The sequence below is a fragment of the Schistocerca gregaria genome, chromosome 3 (assembly GCF_023897955.1).
Source record: "Schistocerca gregaria isolate iqSchGreg1 chromosome 3, iqSchGreg1.2, whole genome shotgun sequence".
NCBI lineage: Eukaryota > Metazoa > Arthropoda > Insecta > Orthoptera > Acrididae > Schistocerca > Schistocerca gregaria.
The window spans coordinates 164,770,090-164,792,417 of NC_064922.1; the positions used below are offsets into that span (position 1 = coordinate 164,770,090).

The window sequence follows — 22,328 nt, forward strand, 5'->3', positions numbered from 1 at the left end:
CTCCTTTACTACTTTAAGTGTCTCATTTCCTAATCTAATTCCCTCAGCATCACCGGACTTAATTCAACTGCATCCATTATCCTCGTTTTGCTTTTGTTGATGTTCATCTTATATCCTCCTTTCAAGACACTGTCCATTCCGTTCAGGGAAGCAGTGCTAATCACATGCCTCTCCATATCCGCATTCAATGGCGCCTGTGGGCCGGGAATAACGCAGCGGCCGGTTGCTACCATTCTATTTTTGGTACTGGTTTAAATACTGGCTTTCGAAACGACGAAACATTATTAATCAATTGCCATACCTAGGACTCCACCTTCCAGTATAAGATTGTTAATTAACGGATAGTACATTATTGTTTTAGTCTCCTTATTTAGATGGTTCAACATAAACCGACTGCGAGAACTACGTTACTTCTGACTTATGCGCTTGGGATTGAATAATATTTAATTAAATCCAAAACCACACTTTTAAGAAAGGGAGCCACTACAAGTAACTTCGTGAACTTTATAGACCTTTTCTGATGTCTCGTATGTTTGCATCTTCACCAATCTTCTTCTGATGAGGTTCTTTAAACTGTTAACATTGGTTCAACACAACACTGTTGAGTTTACTTTTAATTCAACTCACTTTTATTGTCATTGAACACACAATGATCAGCTTCCTTGCAATCAGTTATACTGCTTTAACAATATGAATCGATAAAGTCGATATAACAAAATGTCATAGTGTGAACAGGTAACTAAGATGATGACTTAGCTCTCAGAATGCTAGCTGCGCTGACTGAAACCTCGCGTGCTCGAAATTCAATACATACTGACTCTGGCTTCGTTGTTACGGTCACAAGTAAGACAAATATTAAAAAATGTCAAAATACGAACATAAAAACACGGTAACATAAAAAAGGGAAAAAAATCATAAACATGTTAAGCAGTGAGGTAAATTTGTTTAACTCGTACAAATAATGGTCCTATTTTATATGAGGGAGAAAGTCTCGACATGCACCTGGGGCTACAGTGACATTACAAAATGTTCTGGAACGTTAAATTCCGCAACATGAAAATTTTGCTACCTAATTTGTTAATTTATAAAAACTACCCATTTATGAAAGCAGGAATTTGGGCATACAAAACTGCAAAAATGGTTCAAATGGCTCAGATCACTATGGGACTTAACTTTTGAGGTGATCAGTTCCTTAGCACTACTTAAACCTAACTTACCCAAGGACATCACACACATCCATTCCCGAGGCAGGAAAGAAATAGCTTCTCAGATATTACATTTTTGAAAAAGGGGAAACAGGTGTTTGAAAGAGAACAAAGAGGTCTTTGAAATAAGGTATGACGATCCGGAAAGAACTAATTATTAGTAGAGCCGAATTCTGAAGAGCCCGTGGCTTATATAATTTTTAAATGGCGTATATTTATTTAAATGAAGTGTTTCCTCGAAAATTAATTATTTTGTTAACATCAGTGGTCTGCAACCCATACACTGAATAATTACCTTTAGGAGAATAGACCGTGTCTAGGAATTTAGCAACTCCGTGTGAACATGGCGTGCCGTATGTGCAAAAAACTGTCATAAAGAAAGAAAAAAAAATATGTTTATTTAAGGAGCGGGATTGGAGAAAGTGTAGCAGCTCTCTCTTGCCACGTTTCAATATCTACTAGACCAATTTGTAATTGTGGTTGTTTGAGTGGGAGTCTGTAAGCGTGGAATGGAGAGCTAGCCGCGAGGCACGTAACCACGGGAAGGGAGGTACCGACTGCCATTGATATGTATGTAGCACATACGGAATGAGACCAACAGAAATGGCACTTTTATTCAGAGGCATTCAATTAAGCTGAAGTCACCGCGACTTATGATGGTTGCCTGGAGATAATCGTGCAGCCACTAGATGTCATCACCCGCTCTGGTTTGAGGACCCCGGTATTACAACCGTGGAGGCACCAGGGCAAGACAGCAGTGCCCTCAAGGGCTAAGAAGAGAGGCCGTGCTGAGCTACAAGGGAAAACTTGGGACATCGCGGAAGAGGGCACATCACAGGGAATCTGAGGCACCGCCGAACGAGTGGGTTGGATGGTTTCCACCGCATGCATGGGCAGCCGTGGTTGACCCGGCAGCCGCTGAGAGTATATGCTGGGTAACCTGTAGCAATACGGTACGCCTGCTTCGGTTTGTTTGTCCTACCTGGTGTTGGTGTGGGAAGGCACGGGAGAACGTTGAGCACCGCAGAAGACTGCACTTCAGAAAGCATCGTCGATCATGTTGGATTTCACGGAACGCCTGGGTAGCCGTTATATACTCGACGGCCGATACGAAGTGTGTGTTGGCCGAGCATTCCCGGCTGGCATTGCCGGCTGTGTTTGCTGTAACAACCATGTATCCTGTATCTCTGGACGGCATAGCTTTCGGCAGCGTCTCGAGCTGTGTGAAAGTGTGGGTGTGTTACAGTGGTTCCCTAACGCCCTGGTGCAATTTGTTATGATCGGCAGTGTGCTCACTTGAAAGAGCAGAATCATTTCTGTGTACGTACGATTGTAGGCAGTGCTAGAGACATTACTGATTACTGCTGCGTGCTTGGTCCTGTTACAGAATTACTCGTGATTCTAGATAAGATTTTTTATTTATTCAGTGAAGCTGTCCCGGAGTACACAGGGAACCTTGCATGCTATTCTAGCTGTTACCAAGTGATTTGCGCGCGTGTACCGTATTTTACGGACTGTACGAGGCTACGAGCTATAAGACGCAGCTTAATTTTTAAATAATTTAAGAAACATTTTTACTATTTTTATTATTAGCAGTTGGGCCCCGGTAGCTGAGTGGTCAGCGCGACAGAGTGTCAATCCTAAGGGCCCGGGTTCGATTCCCGGCTGGGTCGGAGATTTTCTCCGCTCAAGGACTGGGTGTTGTGTTGTCCTAATGATCATCACTTCATCCCAATCGACGCGGAAGTCACCGAAGTGGCGTCAAATCGAAGGACTTGCACGCGGCGAACGGTCTACTCGACGGGAGGCCCTAGTGACACGACATTTTTATTGTACAGCAAAGCCAGACTAAAATAATTCTTAGTTTATAAAACCGAACTGACTTTTAAAATCCCTGAAAATTGTGATCTTCTAGTTATAATCATTTCTCATTCAGTCCCCAATTTGCCCATTCAGTCTTCCTAATTTGTTTTCAGTTCTTCTATGCTAGGCCACCAATCGTGTATGTTTTTCTTCTGTTGGTGGAGGGTCGAAATGCTGCTGAGCTGCTCTGTTCCCATGTTCTTCTTCATATGCTATTACTTTTAATTTATAGCTCTCGTCATCTGAATGCCTTTCATTTTACTAAATAGCTACTATCAAAAATATTGTATTGTTAACTATGACACAGATCTCTTTCAGTTCACATTCACTGGACCGTAGACTGCAGCGACGCATCAGAGGCCAGACAGTCTTCTGGTTTTGTCATGGCAACGCGGGACGGAGACAGTGTTAGCAAGCTTGTGAATAGAATGAGATTTTCACTCTGCAGCAGAGTGTGCACTGATGTGAAACTTCATGGCAGATTAAAACTGTGTGCCGGACCGAGACTGAACTCGGGCCTTTTGCCTTTCGTGGGCTAGTGCTCGACCATCTTTCTCTCTCTCTCTCTCTCTCTCATTTTGTTCTATGTTGTTCGTTGTAATGTTCGGAGCGGACGTCTCAAGACACTCGTTCAGGTTATTCGTTGATCCGCTAATCCTCTGACCGAACACGTTGAGCTACCGTGCCGGCAGCATCTGAGCTACCGAAGCACGAAAGCACGACTCACGCCCCGTCCTCACAGCTTTACTTCCGCCAGTACCTCGTCTCCTACCTTCCAAACTTCACAGGAGCTCTCCTGCGAACATTGCACAACTCTCACTCCTGGAAGAAAGAGACATGGCTTAGCCACAGGCTGGGGGATGTTCCCAGAATGAGAAAGCCAAAGGTCCTCCGAGTCTCGGTCCAGCACACAGTTTTGATCTGCCCGGAAGTTTCATATCAGAGCACACTACGTTGCAGAGTGAAAATCTCATTCTGGAAACATCCCCCAGGCTGTGGCTTAAGCCATGTCTCTGCGATATCCTTGCCGGCCGGATTGGCCGAGCGGTTCTAGGCGCTACAGTCTGGAACCGAGCGACCGCTCCGGTGGCAGGTCCGGGTCCTGCTTCGGGTATGGCTGTGTGTGATGTTCTTAGGTTAGTTAGGTTTAATTAGTTCTAAGTTCTAGGCGACTGATGACCTCCCATTGTGCTCAGAGGCATTTGAACAATTTTTTTGATGATTACATCCGTGGCAACTTTGAGGTGGGCGGCGCCCTTGGTGATATTCGAGAGGAGTGGGCTGCTTGTTGGCTCTGAGTTTGGTCCTCTGACTTATCAGAAGTTAAGTCGCATAGTGCTCAGAGCCATTTTTGTAATATCCTTTTTTTCAGGAGTGCTAGTTCTGCTAGGTTCGCAGGAGAGCTTGTTTGGAAGGTAGGAGGCGAGGTACTGGCAGAAATAAAGCTGTGAGGACGGGACGTGAGTCTTCCTTGGGTAGCTCAGATGGTAGAGGACTTGTCCTCGAAAGGCAAAGGTCCCGAGTTCGAGTCTCGGTCCGGCACACAGTTTTAATCTGCCAGGAAGTTTCAAGTTTGTGAATCCTTGCAACTCATATTCGTCGCGTCGGTGCGCTGATGCTGCAAGTTGAATCCAGTGTTGGCATATAGAGATAGGTTTCCCGCAGCATCGATTATATGGACATTTTTCAAACTGATTTAAAATTCCCTCCAAACACGTGACATTTTTATATTAATTTCGAGTATAAGATGCACCTGAATTTTGGAAGTAATTTTTCGAAGAAGCAGTGCATCTTATAGTCCGTAAAATGCCGTAATAGAAACTAACCTTGTTATATTTCTACTAGAAAGCTTGTTTCTCGAACTTATTCTCTCTTGCAGTGATAATGTTTGAAGACTTGTTTGCTATGGTTAATTTTGTTCTCATGAATTCGTTCAGTGTACGAAGTCTATTTATTTTGCCATATTTTGAAATCAATTGTGCCTTTTGTTGCTTTTTCAAACTGCTTCAATAACAGTCGTGTGTGGTAACATAGTAGGTAAATTATAATGTTTTATTGACTAAAATGTAGGTGCTGTTGTTTAGAACAAGTTCTCGCATAAGCAAGTTCGTATCTGGTGCTCTGGCCTACTTAATAATAATCTGACTCGGTCATTAATTTCAAAACTGTATTATTTAGTTTATGTTCTTTGGCGAGCAGCCATCTGAAATGTTTTTACTCGCGTTGTTATAGCATTATGTGTGTGTAGTTGGGAGGGGGGGGGCGTCTGCTACCTGTTGTTTCGATGTTTTTATGTTTCTTGTAAGCCATCTAATTTTGACCTCATTTACAGATTAGCAGTCTATTAAAACTAGTGAATGTGCAAAACATTTTTAAAGTTGTGCAAATTTATTATAAAAGTCTTTATGGTACTTCATTAAATGAATATTTCAAATATTGATCACAAACAGCTGAAGACAGCTGTACCACTACCTGTACGGTATAGTTACAAAAAGGAAGCACATGGGTGTGTTATCATCACGGACGGCAGCGCATGCTCTGTGGTGTGCTCCCATGCTGACCACAAAGTGGATAAGCAGTTCTTGAGATAAGGCATTCCATTCCTCCACGAGTGCTGTCGTCAACAGTTGGATGGGCGATGGTGCATGTGGACTTGTGAAAAAAGTCTCCCCCACGCATACTCGATGGGATTCAAGTCAGGGCAACGGTCATGCCAGAACATTTGCCGAATGTCGTATCGTTCCCAGAGTTCCTTCTTTGCGCAGGTCGAGGCGGTCGAGCATTGTCATCCATAAATACAAGTGCTGAATGCGCACCTAAAAACACGCACATTGGTAAGGAGTATGACGTCGCGAGACTGTTAATCGATTAGTGTACCGTATTCAGAGATTTGGAAGTCAATACGCCGATGTAACATTGTGCCTCCCCACACCGTAAGAACTCGACCACCAAAAAGATCATGTTCGACAATGTTCCTGGGCGTCGTCCGCACCGAGCAAATACAACGAACGAAAACGATCAAAATGAGATTAAAAAAAAATTTTAAAAAGGGGGGTAGCGTCTTTGATTCGTAATCAAAACGTCTTCGGTCCCGGGGTCGATCCCCGCCACTGCCTAAATTTTGATAAATAGTCAGCATTGGCGGCCGAAGACTTCCGGCATAAGAAGTCAGCCTCATTCTGCCAACGGCCTTGTCAAAGAGGGCGGAGGAGCGGATAGAGGTTCAGGGCACTCTCTTGTCCTAGGGGTGGGAAATTGCCCCTAAAGGCGGAAGAATCAGCAATGATCAACGACATGAGGATGCAGAAGGCAATGGAAACCACTGCATTAAAGACATGTAACGTGTATCCACAGGACATGTGGCCTGTAGTTGAAGAAGTGTCACGATGATATCTCCATTGGCAAAAGATTCCGTAATAGTCCCCCATTCGGATCTCCGGGAGGGGACTGCCAAGGGGGAGGTTACCATGAGAAAAAGATTGAATAATCAACGAAAGGATAATGTTCTACAAGTCGAGGCGTGGAATGTCAGAAGCTTGAACGTGGTAGGAACTAGAAAATCTGAAAAGGGAAATGCAAAGGCTCAATCTAGATATAGTAGGGGTCAGTGAAGTGAAGTGGAAGGAAGACAAGGATTTCTGGTCAGATGAGTATCGGGTAATATCAACAGCAGCAGAAAATGATATAACAGGTGTAGGATTCGTTATGAATAGGGCAGAGGCTGTGTTACTGTGAACAGTTCAGTGACCGGGTTGTTATAATCAGAATCGACAGCAGACCAACACCGACAACGATAGTTCAGGTATACATGCCGACGTCGCAAGCTGAAGACGAACAGATAGAGAAAGTGTATGAGGATATTGAAAGGGTAATGCAGTATGTAAAGAGGGACGAAAATCTAATAGTCATGGGCGACTGGAATGCAGTTGTAGGGGAAGGAGTAGAAGAAAAGGTTACAGGAGAATATGGGCTTGGGACAAGGAATGAAAGAGGAGAAAGACTAATTGAGTTCTGTAACGAGTTTCGGCTAGTAATAGCGAATGCCCTGTGCAAGAATCACAAGAGGAGGAAGTATACTTGGAAAAGGCCGGGAGATACGGGAAGATTTCAATTAGATTACATCATGGTCAGACAGAGATTCCGAAACCAGATACTGGATTGTAAGGCGTATCCAGGAGCAGATATAGACTCAGATCACAATATAGTAGTGATGAAGAGTAGGCTGAAGTTCAAGACATTAGTCAGGAAGAATCAATCCGCTAAGAAGTAGAATACGGAAGTTCTAAGGAATGACGAGATACGTTTGAAGTTCTCTAACACTATAGATACAGCAATAAGGAATAGCGCAGTAGGCAACACAGTTGAAGAGGAATGGACGTCTCTAAAAAGGGCCATCACAGAAGTTGGGAAGGAAAACATACGTACAAAGAAGGTAGCTGCGAAGAAACCATGGGTAACGGAAGAAATACTGCAGTTGATTGATGAAAGGAGGAAGTACAAACATGTTCCGGGAAAATCAGGAATACAGAAATACAAGTCGCTGAGGAATGAAATAAATAGGAAGTGCAGGGAAGCTAAGACGAAACGGATGCAGGAAAAATGTGAAGACATCGAAAAAGATATGATTGTCGAGAGGACAGGAAAGTCAAAACAACCTTTGGTGACATTAAAAGCAATGGTGCTAACATTAAGAGTGCAACGGGAATTACACTGTTAAATGCAGAGGAGACAGCGTATAGATGGAAAGAATACATTGAAAGCCTCTATGAGGGTGAAGATTTGTCTGATGTGATAGAAGAAGAAACAGGAGACGATTTAGAAGAGATAGAGGATCCAGTATTAGAATCGGAATTTAAAAGAGCTTTGGAGGACTTACGGTCAGATAAGGCAGAAGGGATAGATAACATTCCATCAGAATTTCTAAAATCATTAGGGGAAGTAGCAACAAAACGACTATTCACGTTGGTGTGTAGAATATATTAGTCTGGCGACACACCATCTGACTTTCGGAAAAGCATCATCCACACAATTCCGAAGACGGGAAGAACTGACAAGTGCGAGAATTATCGCACAATCAGCTTAACAACTCATGCATCGAAGTTGCTTACAAGAATAGTATACAGAAGAATTGAAAAGAAAATTGAGAATGCGCTAGGTGACGATCAGTTTGGCTTTAGGAAAATTAAAGGCACGAGAGAGGCAATTCTGACGTTACGGCTAATAATGGAAGCAAGGCTAAAGAAAAATCAAGACACGTTCATAGGATTTGTCGACCTGGAAAAAGCGTTCGACAATATAAAATGGTGCAAGCTGTTCAAGATTCTGAAAAAAGTAGGGGTAAGCTATAGGGAGAGACGGGTCATATACAATAATAATAGTGGACGAGCAAGAACGAAGTGCTCGTATTAAGAAGGGTGTAAGACAAGGCTGTAGCCTTTCGCCCCTACTCTTCAATCTGTACATCGAGGAAGCAATGATGGAAATAAAACAAAGGTTCAGGAGTGGAATTAAAATACACGGTGAAAGGATATCAATGATACGATTCGCTGATAACATTGCTATCCTGAGTGAAAGTGAAGAAGAATTAAATGATCTGCTGAACTGAATGAACAGTCTAATGAGTACACAGTATGGTTTGACAGTAAATCGGAGATAGACGAAGGTAATGAGAAGCATTAGAAATGAGAACAGCGAGAAACTTAACATCAGGATTGATATGCACGAAGTCAATGAAGTTAAGGAATTCTGCTACCTAGGCAGTAAAATAACCAATGACGGACGGAGCAAGGAGGACATCAAAAGCAGACTCTCTATGGCGAAAAAGGCATTTCTGGTCAAGAGGACTCTAGAAGGGACAGGGTGATAGGACATCTGCTAAGATATGAGGGAATGACTTCCATCGTACTAGAGGGAGCTGTAGAGTGCAAAAACTGTAGAGGAAGACAGAGATTTGAATACGTCAAGCAAATAATTGAGGACGTAGGTTGCAAGTGCTACTCTGAGATGAAGAGGTTAGCACAGGAAAGGAATTCGTGGCGGGCCGCATCAAACCAGTCAGTAGACTGATGACAAAAAAAAAGTTCTAGGCGACTGATGACCTAAGAGGTTAAGTCGCACAGTGCTCAGAGCCATTTGAACCTATGCCCTTCGGCCATCAAAACAGTGCCGCCGATGCGCCCGTGTAGACTGAACACAACGTACAGGTCCTCAGGCAAAGTCACGACCCTATGCAGCCGACGTGGTACTATGGAGCATGAGATGTCTTTCCATGCAATAAATGTGGTTGCAATTCCATCCTCTGTTTGGCGTGGGCCCCTTCTTGCCTATTGCAGAACCTAGCGGCCATCTGCTGCTGTGCCTGACCATCGTCAATCGCCTCCTCTCTTTCAGGCAGCAGTGTCTGTGGTTTGTACCACTGTTTATTTATTTATTTATTTACACGTCAAGTTCCGTAGGACCAAATTGAGGAGCAAATCTCCAAGGTCATGGAACGTGTCAGTACATGAAATTCCAAAATAGAAGTAATAACAGATAAAAATAAATGTTCAAGAACCTGAAAAAAGTCAGTCCGTAAGTTTAAGTAAACGCTGACAGTATATAATAAGACCAGCTTACTTTTTAAGGAACTCCTCGACAGAATAGAAGGAGTGAGTGACCCATGAGGAAACTCTTCAGTTTCGATTTCAAAGAGCGTGGATTACTGCTAAGATTTTTGAATTCGAGTGCAGCTTATTGAAAATGGATGCAGCAGTATACTGCTCAACTTTTTGCACAATAGCTAACGAAGTCCGATCGAAATGCAGGTTTGATTTCTGCCGAGTATTAACCTAGTGAAAGCTGCTTATTCTTGGAAATAAACAAGAAACGAAAATAAGGAAAATACATATTAAGAGGCCAATGTCAAAATACCCAGACTCTTGAACAGTGGTCGACAAGAGGTTCGTGAACTCACACCATTTATTGTCCGAATCGCCCGTTTCTGGGCCATAAATATCCTTTTAGAATGGGAAGAGCTACCTCAAAATGCAATACCATACGACATAAGCGAGTGAAAACAAGCAAAGTAGACTAATTTTCGTGTCGAACGATCACTCACTTCTGACACCGTTCGAATAGTAAAAATGGCACTATTATGTCTTTGGACAAGATCCTGAATTTGGACTTTCCGCAACAGCTAGGAATTTGAACTGTTCAGTTTCACTTATCATATGCCCGTTCTGTGAAATTAAAATTTCAGGTTTTGTTGAGCTGTGTATTAGAATCTGTAAAAACTGTGTCTTACTGTAATTTAGCGTTAGTTTATTTTCTACAAGCCATGAATTTGGGTCATGTACTGCACTATCTGAAACCGAGCCAATGTTGCACACAACATCCTTTACTACCAAGCTAGTGTCACCAGGAAACAGAAATATTTTAGAGTTACCCATAATACTAGAGGGCATATCATTTATATAAATAATGAATAGCAGTGGCCCCAACATTGATCCCTGGGGCACCACCTACTTGACGATACCCCAATCAGACCCCACATCACAGCCGTTATGAACAGTGTGAATAATGACCTTTTGCTGCCTGTTGCTGAAGTAAGAGGTGAACCAATTGTGAGCTAATCCCCGTATTCCATAATGGTCCAACTTCTGGAGTAATGTTTTGTGATCAACACAATCAAATGCCTTAGTTAAATCAAGGAAATATGTCCAAACCTCTTGTTTAGCCCATCTAGTACGTCACAGAGAAAAGAGAATATAGCATTTTCAGTTGTTGAACGACTTCTAAAGCCGAATGTACATTTGATAGCAAATCGTGTGATATAAAATGATCAATTATCATTACATAGCCGGCCGAAGTGGCCGAGCGGTTCTATGCATTACAGCCTGGAAGCGCGCGACCGCTACGGTCGCATGTTCGAATCCTGCCTCGGGCATGGATGTGTGTGATGTCCTTTAGGTTAGTTAGGTTTAAGTAGTTCTAAGTTCTAGGGGACTGATGACCTTAGAAGTTAAGTCCCATAGTGCTCAGAGCCATATCCGTACATAAACAGCCTTTTCAATGAAAATGAAATGTCGTGTGGCGAGGGCCACCCGTCGGGTGGACCGTTCGCCTGGTGCAAGTCTTTCGATTTGACGCCACTTCAGCGACTTGCGCGTCGATGTGGATGAAATGATGATGATTAGGACAACACAACACTCCGACCCTGAGTGGAGAAAATCTCCGACCCAGCCAGGAATCGATCCCGTGCCCTTTGGATTTACAGTTTGTCGCGCTGACCACTCAGCTACCGGGGCGGACAGCCTTTTCAATAACTTTTGCAAACACTGTTGGCGTAGAAATAGGTCTAAAATTATTTGCATTACCTCTTTCTCCCTTTTTGATAAATCGGCTTTACTACTGAGTATACTTTAATCGCCCAGGAAACTAACCATTCTTAAAGGAAAAATTACGATATGGCTAAATGCAGGGCTAACATGTGGAGCACAATACTTTAATACCAATCTCCTGGGCTACACTTCTTCTTTCTTCCAGTTCCGCACATTAAATCATCCAGATGTTGTCTCTGGACCATATTGTAATGATAAATACCAGCACATTGCAATGTAACTGCTTGCTAATTGACACAGACAATCTTTTGCTGTTCATTCAACTGGCTTGTGTGGTGGGGCCATCCACATTTGGCTCTGTAGTCACACTCACCTCACGCTATGTGATGTTCAGCTTTTTGTGCACGAATGGTAGGCCTCTGGCAAGATGCTCCCACATTACATTTTCATTCATTTCCACCAGGTTGTTAATATGTTATTTCATTTTTCTTGTTTTGTCTTTAAGTTTTGCAGGGCTGTGTAACTGCTACCCGCTAAACTCATACCACAATGTCGAGCCAGCAATTTTCCTTCTACCTTCAGACATTCCGATAATACCTCTGCCGTGATTAGAAGGAATCACTCCTCTCACCTCCATCTGGTATCCCACAGGTAGATACAGACCCTCTGACTCCCAAGTCCCGATACTGATACTGAGATGTATCAATGTTCGTCCACTCTATGGAGGGGCCATTCATGTACATCCCGCGCCATATATCTGCAAGCTTAGTATAAGAACTGAAAGAATGCCTCTAGTCGGTGTGCCGACTCGCCGTGCTGTCCAGCGAAGCTATACACGACTTTGGGCCCACACAGAGAATGTTGGTTAGCCAGCTAGTCAAGGTGCAGCAGTGCTTTTATGGGTACAACGTCACGCACACTGTATTAGCTCTGTAGCCTTTCTCACACGACTTTGCAGAAACTATTCATAAGAAAATTGATTTTTGTGTTATGTGTAGGGTGATTCAAATTAAAACCTTAAATTTGTAATAACAAATCGAAATTTCGCGCCATTATTCTGTAAGTTGGTAAGCGTGCTACAAAACAGCGTGCAGAATGGCCTGTAGGTGGCAGCATAGTGCAGGTGCACACATACCGTCACGGTATCAGTATAAAGATGGCCGCCCCACTTGCGACTTGCACCAGGGAAGAACAGCGTTCTGTTATTCGGTTTTTGCGTAGTGAAAGTATGAAACCTATTGAAATTCATCGACGTATGAAGGTTCAGTACGGTGATTCATGTTTGTCACAGCAGCAAGTCTACGAATCGAGTAGGAACTTTGCAGATGGTGTGACTTCAGTGAAAGATGCTCCTCGTCCAGGTCAGGCACAACGAGTTGTGACTCCACAGAACACTGCAGCAGTTGAAGCCATAGTGAAGGAAAACCGCCGAGTGATAATGACATTGCAGCATGTTTACAGATTAGTCATGGGTCAGGACACCACACTGTGCATGATGCGCTCCAGTTTCGCAAAGTGTCTGCGAGATGGGTGCCACGGCAGCTGACTCCTGAAATGAGGGAACGGCGTGTTGATGCTTGTGAAGAATTTCTTCGGCGCTTTGAACGAGAAGGTGATGGCTTCCTTGCAACAGTCGTTACTGGGGACGAAAATTGGGTTCACTTTCACCAACCGGAAACGAAGATAGCGAGCAATGAATGGCGCCATTCCCCATCACCAAAACCAAAGGAGTTTCGAACAGAACCATTAGCAGGGAATGTTATGTTGAGTCTCTTTTGGAGCATTACATGCCTAGAGGGACCACTGTCACCAGTGCATCATACACAGATCTCCTAAAAAGTCATCTACGGCCTTCAATCAAATCAAAGCGACGTGTATTGCTGTCAGCAGGTGTCCTTTTGCAACATGACAATGCAAGGCCCCGCACTGTCCATACAACAGTCGCAACAAATACAGACGTGCATTTTGAGTGTCTTCCTCATCCACCATACTCACCAGACTTTGCCCCAATTGATTTCCATATGTCTGGACCACTCAAAGACGCAATGGGAGGAAAGAAGTTCCGTTCCGATGAAGAGGTACGTCACGCGGTGCATGAATGGTTGCGCGGACTACCAAAAGAGATTTTTCCTGAAGGAAGTTATGCACTTTGTAAGCGCTGGAGGACTTGTATTGAGCGTGGGGGAGATTATGTTGAAAAGTGATACAGCTTTGTACAACTTCTGCACAATAAACAATATTTAAAAAATATTTAAGGTTTCCATTTGACTCACCCTCGTATATCAACTTCACGATGAAGTGCCATCATCTCGCTAATGCTCATACTAATTAAGATATTCTCATTTAAGTAAGACACTGCGCGAAATTCGTAGAAGATTGCAATGAAAAATATGGGTCACTATGATTTTGTGTTTGGGTTGCTTATCACATCATATGTACTGCTGTGAATGAGACTTTGCTAAGAGACTGAATTTTCGTTTGGACTTGAGAGGTCTCTATCTCATCTCCAATCTCGAGAAAATGAAATTTATGCAGCACGTTCATTTCCGACCACACACGCGCCAGAAGGAAATATTCATAATATACCTATATATATATATATATATATATATATATATATATATATATATATATATATAGAAACGAGATTAAGGCAGATGATAGTACACAAAGAGGAGACTATTTTGCCATATGCTTAACACACAGAACTTACTTATCTACGCAAATATAGCCGAAGATATACCTGTTACTTGACTTGTTTTCATTTATTAATGTGATTTTTTTTTTCAAAAAGGCCATCGATAGCTATTGAAATGAGAATTCCCTAGTTTGAAAATAAACATGAATGTTCTTCTCTTACGTTTCCGCAAACAGGTGCAACGAGAAATTAAAAGTTTAGAACATGGCTGCTTGGTTCAGTGAGCGTATATAAATTAAAATTGAAACAAATGAGCCCTCGGACACAATTTTTTAGTGTTATTAACCAGGCTTCAACACTTCTAAGAGTGTCTACATAAGAATTTAGACATTTAAAGTAGTCTATAACATAATTACAAATTTATGGGCTGCTCATACCTATATAGCCACAGGTTTCAACAGAGCCTTACAGGCTCGCCGTCACATATTTCTTTTAAATATTTTGTGACTAAAGCCCTTCTGGCCTGTTATTTATTTTATACGTAACAAGTAAGTACTTTCTCTGTCTTGTATTGTTAGTCAGTACTTATACTTCTTACATAAAAAATTTTCCTTCCCAGAAATTTGTAATTATGTTGTAGATCACTGTAAATGACTAAATTCTGAGTTGTAGATCACTGTAAATGTCTAAATTCTGACGTAAGCACTCTTAGAAGTGTTGATACAATGAGGTTTTCCATAAGGTATTGACGTCTCTGGTCGCCTATTGCTTATTTAACGAGACATACTGTTCCAAGATTCTGTCGCACTAGCTACTGCATTGCGAGTTTGTCCGAATTATAGTACATTTTGGCAAAAGAAGCAAAATTAAACCCGTCAACAAGGGGAATGTAGCCTCTACTCATGGTTGATGATGCTTCTTCAGGTGAGGAAAAGTTAGCAATCCCAACAAAAATATACTACATCGCTAAATTCGTTTCAGTTTTGCAGGAATCCTGTAGCTCATCATACATTTAGTAGTGAATGAGAAATAAGAAAATAATTTGCAGCATATAGTGTACCATACTACTGTTCCTATCCCCATCCAGAGAGATGTGGTGAGCTTCTCCATTGTAATTAACTTTTAATGTGTTAAATATAATAATCTATTGTAACCTTAATGGGTGGTATCAACTGGTTCATAAAGTAATGAAACAATGTAACTTTTAAGGGCCATTGATAGGTGATAAAATGAGATTTGCTGTACGTTTTTGCTACAACATAAGTAAAAATTTTATGTTTATTTTCATATCATGGCTATACTACTTCATAAGCTAGTGACCTTTTTTTTCCTCAGTTCCTCACTTAATAATCCACTGTTTCAGAAGGTTTAAGGTGCAGAAAGGAATTATTTGCTAACTTTCAGTAGCACCTGTCAATTATTAAAAATTCACTGGGGTCCAGGTTTACTCTGCAAGGGCAACAAAAGGAACGAATTATTTTGGGCTGACTTGTTAACCTTCTCTGTTTATGAAAATCGTCATCAGTGGTAATTTGTGGCTAAAAACGTTTAACAACTCAGATGAAAATAAATCGCCAATTCTGTTCCAGTTTTAGGGTAATCCTGTAATCCAATATATCTTACCTAATGACACGCTGGGACTGGAAGTTTCTACACTGAAGCTATACTTGACATATGAAGAAATACAGCAAACACCACACAATCTGTTCCTTCTTAACCCTGCAGAGACTGATGAAGTGAATGTTCTCACTATAAATATTTTTAATTCATCAGTTATATTGATTTTGACAGATAGGTTGAAAGCTTCTGCAAGTGTTCCCAGCTTCAGAGTTACGAAAGAGTTTTATTGCATCAGTTATGCTCTGCACCAAAAATACAATATTTTTCTGTAAGAAACAACAGATCTGGTGCCTGTGTATCCGTGGATAACAGTGTTACAAAAACAAGATAGTTACTGCTTTATAAACCATTTGAAACTAGTAATTAAGGTTAAAACATATTATAAATATACATACTGTAACAATAGAACACAATAAATAATTATGGTGGCGTTGTGCACCACTTCACTTTGAACGATGATAGGAACATAAATACGGTTCACAATTTCCTGCGAATCATTTACATGTATCTCAGATAAAGTACATGGAGGAGAACATGCTTTGGTAGGTGTTCACTCTAGTCGTTCACTATTGAAAATACGATGGGTTACAATATTCCGCCAAAATTGCAAACAGAATGAGTGATTTATTTTTGTCACAGTTGTTAACTTTTCCTCGTTTGAAGAAGAGGCTACATTTCTCTTCTTGACAAGTTTAATTAGCTTTTTTTCTTGCGAAACACAATTAAACATTCACAAACTCATAAAATGGTGGCTCAAATGGCTCTGAGCACTATGGGACTTAACATTTGAGGTCATAAGTCCCCTAGAACTTAGAACTATTTAAACCTAAATAACCACCTGCAACCGTAGTGGTCGCACCGTTCCAGACTGAAGGGGCTAGAACCGCTCGGGCACTGCCGCCCGCTTCTCAGATTGCTTTGCAGTAGTTGTTACAATATAATCTTGAAACAAAATGTCTAATTAAAGAATCAATAGGAGACCAGGGTGGTTAATACTTTACGGAAGACTTCATGCTGTCGATTTGCTGTCATTTCGCTTTAACATAAGAAATTTAACGTTTATTATCATACCAGCAAATTTTCTTGTCAATAGCTGACGAAAACTCTAAAAAATTACAGCGGTCGGTTGAAAAGACAAAATAAATCCCGTAGGTTCTGCTTTATAGCCGGAGATAAGAAAGCTCTGTAGATTAACCATACAGCTAAACACTCTCCTGTTTTCGCGCTGTCACATGCCAAAATATCGTATCGATATCTCGAACGATTTAGGAGATATGAGGTATGTTACGAATATTTCACTCTTGTTCGCGTGCCGTCGGAAGTCTAAGCGCTATATAAATTCCACTTTCTCAAGACTGGAGACAGATAGAGACTTCCTCCAAAGTCTGAATTTCATTCGCATAATGTAATATGCACCAAACGCAAAATCATAACGACTCATATTTTCAATTGCACGTATTTTTTCCGAATTTCGCGCACCGACTTACTTAAATGAGAATGTCACAGGAAGTATGACCGTATCGGGGCCGCCATCCGGCTACAATTATTGTGTGCTGCCTCATTAGATAACAAGGGATATTTTCCGTGCTAGTGCAAGCCGCCTCTAGCCGGGCCCTGCCCCGATAGCCGCTTTCTTTCTGTGTACGTCCTTACAGTATAACTGCCGGGTGGCCACTGCGCGTGTGCAAAGAGGCACTGTAGAGTGCTATTGCATATGGCTGCCTTCAGATTGTCACATGTGTCCGTTGTGAATACAGTAGGCGTTCGATAGTCTTTTGTCTTTAGTGCGCAGTGACTTGAGAATAAAATTATAACACTTATTATTACTTCAAAATTGAAAGACAGAAAACTGAATAGTCAGTCTCGAGAGATTGAGTTTGTGGAAGGTGAGTCCTCACAAGGAATGAACATATTGGTGCAGCAAGTTCAGCTGAGAGCGCAAGTGGCCGCAGGTGTTTCGTGTAACACTATCAAGAAAATTAAAACGGAAGGCAGGCTATCGGCATTTGGCAGAGGAAGGAAATTTGTAACTCTGGAAAAAACGCAAAACATCTTTAGTCACTGACAGTTTTAATGAAGCAGTTGTTGAACTGGTAACAGCTTCTGACTAAAAAACGAATGCCTGCAGCGGAAAGAATTGAACATAAGCTGAAAGAAGATATAGACTTCCAAGGCAGCGACACGAGTGAAAGGCAGTGGTTAAATAAATCAGGTTTGCGTTCAGAAAAAAATCAAGCAGACTCACTTACTTTGCAAGAAAGAAGCGACATCTGAGAAGAAGAGTAGTTTATTCGAGGTAAATAAAAAAAATTGGGAGGAAAACAATGTTTACATTAATGAAATTTTCATTTTATCATCACATATAAATGAGATATCACGGTACAATAATGCAACTCACCGTCTCCTCAAACACTTAACAAACCGACAACACTAATAAAAATTCAAAAAATACTAAATTAAAGAAATGTGAAAGTACTTCCATCTCTGTTAATTGCCTAAATTCATTTCAATCACGAATCCCGATAGTGGAAACCCCATTCATTTTTTACAAGTCACTTACCTCACTGAAAATGCAGGCGGTGAAAATGGTTTTATTCCTGAAGAGCTTCTCATGTGGAAGTCAAATCAAGCAACTGCATAAACCAACAACATTATGGACAATTGTTTAGAGAAAAGGTGATTCCTAATTTGAAACCTACTTCTATAGTAATTAAACAAAGCTGCAATATATAATCTGCTAACAACGATATCATAAAGTGTCTAACAAAGGAACATATCCCGTTCTTGGATGAGATGCTGAAACCTCTCCTGTATGAGACTGTTCGAAGAATCAACCCAACGATCGTCGAGTACCTGTCAGTAAGGTATGGTAGACATTGCTTTATGGGTTTCTCCTTACCACCCGGAATTACGCCCAATAGCGAATATTTGGCCTACTGTCTGCAAGACATCTGTGCGAGAAGAAATTTAATTCCATGACTAATGAAGACTTAATTCCGCGGTGCGACCACGTCAAAAAAGATTGAGCGAGAAGTACACCAAGAAATTTCTTTCGACGATGAAACAGATGAAATGAAAGTAATAATACGTTTAGGTGATATGGTAGCCACAGCGAAAGCGATTACGATGATTCTCACTCAGAAGATGATGGAGGACTGGAAGCAGTAACTGTGCTGCCTGATAGTGATGGATAGTGAGTACTCACAGTCAATGTTTTCTATTTAGCGTGTACGCTTGTGCCGAACCCTGAGGCAGTTCTCTCCGTGACGTCGCGCGTACTTTCAGAGATTTGGCGCGGAGTTTGAAACCTTTTGCGTATCACTATGAGTACAAACATAACGGCTGATGCAACATTTCATCTCCAGTTCTCGTGCACTAATGACCTATTTCTGATGGCACACTAGCCTCAGACCATAGCCACAACATTAATCACTAATGTGAGAGCGCTCGGAAGGAAGATATGAGCACATACAAAATCAACATTACGTTAACGATGCCGTACAGAGGACACCTTAAGAAACAGAACGTCTGAGGAGGTTTGAATGTGAACTATCTAACATAACACCATTACAGATAATGTAGCGGTGGCTGTCGCTAAATCTCTACGCTTACTGGTCCCCGAGGTTCATATCAGGTGCGTCGCATGTTTGCGCGTCCACTGATTCAATGTTGTCATGCCAGCAATTGTGTCAATAAAGCCATTCAATTGGGAGAGGACGTATTCTTTTCACTGAAACAACATTCAGTGTTTGTATGACAGAATAATTAATGGAAACAATGTCAGTTCACTGCAGACTGTACACAGTTGCAGAGTCGAACTGTGGAACTGGGATGCGAAAGCTGTCATCTGACACCGGCGCTGAAATATAGTTACACGTTCTGGAAATTCAGACTCTAGCCGGCGAATGTTATTCACACTCTGTTTTTGCGAGAACTAGAGCTCTATGAGATAATTACCGAAATACAGTACCAATCGTATTTTCAGTAGGTTCTACATTCCACTGAACAAGTCCTGATGCTATATTCACTTTCACTGAGAATTCCAGTGTCACCAGGGAATTTAGTCTTTTATATCCTTTCAACCAGAATTTAAATCCCACTTCTGAAAGTTTATTTGATTTGCAGCTCTCGTTCTTGAATTGACAGATTCAACATCACAGGCCCTCCCTTTCTGGACCGAGCAATTCTCCATAAGCTCTTCTTATTAAACAATTGATTCTTGCACGAATTGTATGTTACATGTCTTTCCCTACGCCACCTATCCATTTCTAGGGAGATTTCAAGCAAACTGTAACTCTTTACACTGTCGACCGACTTTTGTAGTTCGACAGATCGTATGAAAATGTATTGATTCTTCTTCCGTCTTGCTTCTGGAATTAAGTGAAATGTCAGAGCTGCCTCTTGTGGCTTTAACTTCCCTTTAGCCAGACCGATTGGTTGACGACTATTAAATAGAAGACACCACCACAGCTCCAGACAACATGGACGGGGAAAGTCGACTGAAACTGAAGTCACAGTCAAAAATAAAATCCCACTGGGCACAAAAAAAAACTAGAAAATACTACATATCCAAGTTTGTTAGTGCCAGAAACTGAGGTCCAATCCAATGTAATTCGTCGCGTTCTGTAAGCACATCTGAACGCCTCAGTGACTAGAGGATAGGAATAACACCTGTAGTGTTCCTATGGCTATCTAACGAAGCATCCGAAGATTTCTTTCCCTGACAGCAAAATTATGTCATAGGCAATGAGACGAAACAACGCCACTTTATAGCCTAGTTTTGGGAAAATACGAGAGAGATGTTGAGAGAATAAAGTTTTCAGTCCTCCCTTGACATGCATCCCGAGGACGGAGCTGCGGGGTATAGTGATGTCCCCGTTCTTAAAATGTTTGAAATTTTATGGCAGCTGACACTCCGCTGACGAGCTAAACGTTCATTGGTAATTTTTATCGATATCAGGCCGTGGTCCAAGACATACACCTCTTTGTAACGTCTCGTATTCCATTGGTGAAGACACCATCAGAGAAGTGCGTTGGACTATGGCCTAGTGCCCCTAAAGGAAAAATAGCTAAGTACGCATAAACCCCTCACCCTTCATTGCGGGGATATTCACTGTAGTAATCTCAAATATGAGATGGGGCCCAGGTCCTCAGGTATTCTGAAAAAATGTAATCATACTCATATTTGGTTAATCGGATCGCTAACTTTGTTGTTGAACCCTTCAGTTCTAAGACTGGTCTGCCTCTAAATCACTGCATAATCTACATCCACTTGAACCTGCTTACTACGCTCTATCCTTGGCCTCCCTTCCACTCACCTACACCCCCCCCCCCCTTCCCTACCATTTCCTTCATTGAAACTTCCTGGCAGATTAAAACTGTCTGCCGGACCGAGATTCGAACTCGGGACCTTTGCCTTTCGCGGGCAAGTGCTCTACCAACTGAGCTACCCAAGCACGACTCACGCCCTATCCTCACAGCTTCACTTCTGCCATTACCTCACCTCGTCTCCGCTGCAGAGTGAAAATCTCATTCTTCCAGACTAATAATTTATTGCAGCGTCAAGATGTCATCTATTAGAAAAGTGTTGCAACATTTGTTTTTTGACCATTTAGATTCAGTGTCTCTTGATTACTTATTCAATCAATTTTTCAGCGTCCTTCTGTAGCACCACATTTCAAAAGTTTATATTATCTTTTTTTCACTATTGAATTCTTTTTTTATTATTCATTCTGTACATCGAGCAAACAGTAATGCAACCCAAAGAGAAATTTGGAGAGGAAATAAAAGCTTTTAGTTTAGTTAGATATTGTAATTCTGTCAGAGACGTGAAAGGACCTGAAAGAACAGTTGAAAGTATCGGATAGTGTCTTGAAAATAGATTATGATATGAACATCAAGAAAAGTAAAACAAGGATAATGGAATATAATCGAATTAAGTCAGATGATGTTGATCGAAATAGATTAGGAAATGAGACACTAAAAGAAGTAAATGAGTTTTGCTATTGCGACAGCAAAATAACATTGGAAATGGAAATGAGCGTTTGGCGTCATTGGCTGGGAGGCCCGTTGCCGGGCAGATCCGGCCGCCTTGGTGCACGTCTTATTACATTCGACGCCACATTGGGCGACCTGCGCGTCAGATGGGGATAATGGGGATGAAATGATGATGACAACACAACACCCAGTCCCAGAGCGGAGAAAATCCATGAGCCAGCCGGGAATCGAACCCGGGCCCGTAGGACGGCAGTTCGTCACGCTAACCACTCGGTTATCGGGGCGGGCAAAGTAATATTGATGATGGCCGAAGTAGGGAAAGTATATATAAAATGCATACCGGCTATAGGACGAAAATCGTTTCTTAAGAAAAGAAATTTTGTAACATCTACGTAATATATATGTAATTGTTGGGAAGTCTTTTCTGAGGCTATTTGCCTGAAGTTTTTTCTTTGTACGGAAATGGAACGTGCATTACAATAAAATGACAGGAAAAGAGCAAATCTGTAGAACTGTTCTTGTACAGAAGAATGGCAAACATTAAGTGGGATGATAAAGAAATTAATGGTGAAATCTCGAAGGAAATATTTTATCTGGAATTTAATAAGATTCAGTTAATGTTGCAGTATCGAAGATAATGCCCTAGCTATTGTCTGGGAAATCAAAACTGCAGGCATGTAATATTTG

The 22,328-nt window shown here is 41.6% G+C and overlaps 1 non-coding gene across 1 annotated transcript; it reads right to left on the reverse strand.

Moving 5' to 3' along the window:
• Positions 1 to 21,026: 21,026 nt before the first annotated feature.
• Trnas-cga (transfer RNA serine (anticodon CGA)) lies at positions 21,027 to 21,101 on the reverse strand. Its single transcript has one exon. It is a non-coding gene; the product is annotated as a tRNA-Ser (tRNA).
• Positions 21,102 to 22,328: the final 1,227 nt, after the last annotated feature.